Raw genomic sequence first — 5,896 nt, 5'->3', positions numbered from 1 at the left:
GCAAAGCAATACTCACAGGGAGATTAGCTAAATGGGTTATGATACTTATAGAATTTTACATTGAGTATGTAGAACACAAAGCTATAAATGGACAAGTCATTGCAGATCAACTAGATGGCGCTCTGCTTGAAGATAATTAACCTCTGAACATATAATTTCCAGATGAATCCATTATGCATCTTACTCAACGATCTTGGAAAATGTTCTTTGACAGATCTTTTACGGAACAAGGTTCTGGTGCTGGGATCCTTTTTATTACTCCTTAGAGATACTCAATTCCAAAGGCATACAAGATCCTCTTTCCTTGTACCATCAATATTGCAGAATATGAAGCTTTGGTGAATGGAATCAAAATGACTATTGAATAGAAATTTGTTGAGTTACACATCTATGATGACTCTCAGTTGATAATCAACCAAATTAACGACATGTATCAAACTCGAGATAAAAAATAATGCCCTATAAAATACTGGTTGATGAATTTAAGAAATACTTTGTCTTTGTTTCATTTTAGTAGATTCCTAGATCAATGAATAGAGCAACAAATGCTATGGCTACATTGGCATCTATACCACAACTACAAAAAACACAGTTCCGCTATGAGTTCCTGGTGGAAGAGCTTTGCTATCCCGCTTATGATTCCCCTGATTCCCAGATGGTCTATTCTATCATTGGGCATGACTCATCTCGTTATAACCATATCAATTCCTACTTACGTGACCATGTCATCCCTAATAACCACACTCACAATGAGAAAAGAAACCTGATCCGTAATGCTTCACGATATGCCATCATCACTAAAGATCTATATAGGCGAGGTTTAGATGGTACTTTGCTTAGGTGTCTAGAACTTGAAGAGTCTCTGTGAGGCCCTACCCCAAGCCTACCATAACACTTCATTTATTTTCATAATAGACTTATTATTTGATACACTATTTTGATGCATTATGGATTTAGATACTATTTGACAGGTGATTTGATATCATTGGATATGATGTATTCCATCTTATGTTGATTTAAGTACTTATGATTGATGATGATATGATAAGTTTATGCATGTCTTATGGAGAGTTTATTTATATGATTCTTATGATGCAATTGAGTAAATGATTACATATGGATTTGCTAGGAAAAATGTTAATTGGATACTATCTCTATTGTTCTTTGATTTGTAACAATTTATGAGATGTTGTGAAATTGATAGTATGTGTCTGATGTGTATTTCCTTTCATATACTTATATATGCAAGTGGTTTTGGACTACTGATGTGCGAAATGAGATGTGCAGGAAATTAATCCATGTGACCATGGAAATACACAGAGAACTAAGGCCAAACTTATGTGCGATAGTAAAGCCAAGTTTTGTCTATTTGGAGAGACAATACATCGTATGTGATGTGTTTAATTTCATATTAGTGAATACTTGAGTGTATGTTCAAATTTGTATTTTGTTAATTTTAATTATTCCCTAAAAAGGACATGCCTAGTGTATTTTGTGATGTGTATTTTATGGTGTCACTTGACACATGTGATGTATTGTGAGTTGGCATATGACATGTCCTTAGGAGGGAAATTGTGAAACCCAATGCATTTTCAAATATCTTGTTGTGGTCCCAAAAGATAACTTGGTTAGAGAGCCTTTAATTTGGTCAAATCAAGTTTGACCCGTAGATAAACTTTAGGTGAGTTTTGGGGGGTCAAACTAACTCCTAGGGTTGAGGTTAGGTCACTTTTGAAGGCTTACTTGATATACCTAGGGGTAAGGGAAATTTTTAGCCATGTAACCACTCACATGTGATTGCCAAGTCACTTTAAAAGTGGGGTTTCCAAGATGGACGAAAATTCATCTTTTTCAAGATTGACCCTTGGTAAGACAACCTTCCATTTCAATGATTGTTGCTCTTCCCCACTTTCACTTACATTTTTATTTTCCATTTTTAGAAACCATGTAAGAGGTTGGGAAGACCAACCTATGGGATCTCACATCCTTTCCAAGGAAGTTGGAAAATGTGAGGAGAGCCTACTTAGGGAAGAAATTCAAACTTGGAATTTTGACCATCTACTCTCCAATCTTGGAGACTAAGTTTTTGAGTAGGAATTTAGTTGAAGAAAGAAATTTTGGCTAAGTAAGGATACTTGTAAGGGGAATTGGTCAGATCTTCTACAACACACATACCATTGGCATAAGTGAAGGTTGGTGTTAATCCTTCTATAGCTTAGATGCATTCATGTTGTTGTATGTAAATCTGGTTTTTTTGTTTATGTGTTGAGTGTGCTTCTAAATCTATTAACTACGTTTTTGAGTTGTTAGTTTATTTACATTTGGGATTTCTTGTATTTATGTTCATGGGAGTCAACACTAAACTCACCCTTGGGAGGGAAGAGTATTCTTGGGGTAAATGGTTTTGGGACAATCCTTGGGTGTAGAGTCTCTCTTCTTGGAAGAGAGGGATAAATAAGGATATGAGATTATTGCTACTATTTTTGTATAAAAATTTGGGGGTCATAAGGGGAATTTTGGCTTGAAGCCTTTGGGGGTCATAAGTTATGTTTTGGTCATGTGAGAGACCAAGTAGGAGGTTATTTTAGCCTTGTGAAGGCATTTGAATGTAATGGTTTATTTGCATATCTCCCCTTAGATTTTGGTCCACCTTCACCCCTTGTTTGAGTCACTTGGTGACTATGTGCTAACCTTGGGTTGGGAGTTAAGTGTGAATACGTTTTCCTTGTTTAGTCTGAAAGTGTGTTTGTGTTTTTGTAAGCTTGTATCCGGTTTAGTTCTTGGTTCTCCTAGCTCAGGGGTGACCTCTTGTAGGCCTAGGTTGGGAGGTGAGCCTCCATGGTCACAACCAAAGCTTCATTTGCTTGCAGGTTTCCAACTTGTCTAAAAGAAGGAGGATAGCGAGACTTCTTTGTGGATGTCAAAGTGTGTTTGCAAGTGCACCTCAATATTCATATTCATATTTAATTTCTCCTATACATTTGGTTGTAATTCTAGAAATATTGTAAGAAGGAAAGAGACTATGAATTTCTTGTATTCAATATATTCAAAAATGTATTATTTTTCCTATTTTTTTCATTCATTATCATGAAAGAGGAGTAAAAGATGTAGTTCTATTTTCAGCTGTAATATCTATTGAGGAAAAGAAACGAGTAGCATTACATTTAAATAAATTATAGATTATCTCCATATTCAGTTTTGTTGTTTAAATCTATTTAGTAGTTAATCTAAAGATGCAGATTTAAAAGATATATTATCACTTCATTTATTTATTTAATAACATTTCTTTATGTTTAAAACTGTAAGTAGACAATCTGTTAGAAGAAAGAAATTTAAATCAGAAAGTTAAATCCTTCATTTAAAGCAAAAAAAGAAGTAAAACTATACATATGTTTTAACTGATTAGATCATTATATTGTAACTATTGCTCTGTTTTATTTAAATAAACTCATGGATATATTTATATACATATATAGAAGATCTATATATATATATATATTTATCAAGCCATACTTTCTGCATTATAGAGATTAAATCATAATATAAAATCAGGAAGTAGATAAACATAAAATATAATTCATTCTATAAATAATTTATTTAAACAAATAGAAATGTATGTATATATATATTGTAGTGTCATAAAATTGCGCCTCTTGCAATTTTAACCACGTTTGAGGTCCTCACCTTGGCGACGAAACCCTCCTTTTTGACCAATACCTCTTTCTGCATTTTCACCCCTTGACCCCTTCTTGTTTGAGCCTTGAGGTATCCTCATGACCCTGTCCAAGCCCCAAGATAGGGCAGGACAAGGGTGTGGCGCCCATGTCCCACCCTCTTAGGGTGGCCCCACGATAGGCCCCCCCGGCCCTATCTGCACTTCGGGATCCCAAATCTCACCGATGTTGGCCTTTGGTGAGATGAATTAATCTTCTGAGGCATGTATAAAAAGGGAGTTGGTTTTCTCATTTGCATAGGCAAGAATTAGATAAGCAGGAATTAGATAAGAAAGCATAGGCAAAGATATACATCATCAAGCGTTCAATCATTCAAGTCTTCTTCATTCATCCATTGGAGCAACATTACAACATTCATTTGCAAGCATGTGTATGTGTTAGGGTTTTGTCATGTTACATGCCATTTCATGCAACACTTGTGATTATATTCAAGAGGCAAATGAATCGTCATCGATAAATTATAGATCTACAAGGTATACATTTCCATTGTTTACATTCAAACATTTGCAATTACTTTCTTTCAAGATTGTTTCCTCAACCGGGGTTTGATTGAGGGAAACCCCTATCCACAACCCTTCTTCCCCTCTTTTCTATGTGTAGGTTGCAGGTGTGCAACTGTAATTGCAGGTTTGGGCTTCATTTGCAGAGATAGAAGAACCCTTTTCATTTCGCGGATTTTGTGGAGGACCATGTACATTCCCGCCACGGTCTTGATGGCTTTTCTCCAAATTTGCAGGGCAAATCCGTATCAGTCTAGTTATCTTAGATCCAAAGTTACAACGCGATCCCAAACTGATAGCTCCTCATTTCACTCATTTTCTCTCTTTTCCACATAGTCAACAAGTCAACTTTCCTATTTACAAAAGAGGGTAAGACACACTCCAACCCTTGCAATCCACTTGGAATTCACTTCCTTGTCTCTCTTGGAATTATATCTAGTGGATTCAAGCCCCTCTTTTGAATGTAAAGTATCTCCAAGTGAAATCATCCTAGTGGCTTCCTTTCTCTCTCCTAGGTGGGGAGTCACTAGGATCCAATTTTCCACTTTACATTTTGGTGAACCCGACTTCCTACATCTTAATTCTGATTTCTTAATTGTTACATTTGAATAATTGCAATTTGAATTTCAAATTTTCATTTCCAAGTTTGATCTATTTGCAAATTTTAGAGGTTAATTGCATAAAAACCCTAATTTTTCATTTTGAGAAAATTAAGCTTGTGAAGTGTAAAATTTTAATTACTTGTTTTAGATCTGATTTCTATTTCAAAATTGCAATTCAAATCTGTCTCTTTATTCTCAAAATTTAGTGGTTAAATTATAAAACCCTAATTTTTAAGATCTTTCTATTTTTGACCTTTGACTGTACATTTGACCAATATAGACATCTCCAAATCAACTGTTTTTTTGGATTCCACAATAATATCATAAAACCTGTCATCCCTAAAAATTTCAAAAAAAGTTGGTCGGACCGTGTGCACTTTCGCCATGGTCCTCGGATTTTTTTTTCCAAAATTTAGGAGATGGATTTGATTGTGTTTTTCTGCTTAAATCCAGAAAATTGGCTTGCTTTATCAATTTTAACACCCTCTAAGGTCGAACACAAATTCAAATTCAATTTTCAAAATTTAAATTTCAAATTTGCAGTTCAAATTCCATTTTCCTTTCTTTATTAAATTTTCTATGCATGTATGGGGTGAACATTATCCTTGTTTGATCATCAATGAATATGGAGTTCTTATCTTATTTTTCTAATTCAATTTTGAGTTACATTAAAGATGTTCATGACGTTCCCTTTCATGCATATGATGATAATTTAGTTCTCCCTTTCATTCATACCTACGATTTACCCTCTCCCAAAATTGATCTCATTAACGAGGGTGTACCTCCTTCATAAGGATTATTTGGTGCAAGGGGATGATATTATGGCTACTTATCCTAGTGATACCATACCTTCTTTTCATGATCTTCCCTCTAAAACTGCAGCATTAATTACATATGATAGTACTTTTTCTAATGAGTGTCTTGAACATAAAGATACCTTAGAATAAGAAGATGATATTATTTATCATCATAATGCTCTCTCTCCCAAAAATCAAGAGCCTAACAAAAATCAAATCAATTTCATTCATGTTCCTACCTAACCAAAAATTCTTTTTGATTA

The sequence above is a fragment of the Cryptomeria japonica genome, chromosome 5, assembly GCF_030272615.1.
Source record: "Cryptomeria japonica chromosome 5, Sugi_1.0, whole genome shotgun sequence".
NCBI lineage: Eukaryota > Viridiplantae > Streptophyta > Pinopsida > Cupressales > Cupressaceae > Cryptomeria > Cryptomeria japonica.
The sequence above is the reverse complement of the archived record's forward strand: the minus strand, read 5'-3'. Positions refer to the sequence as shown.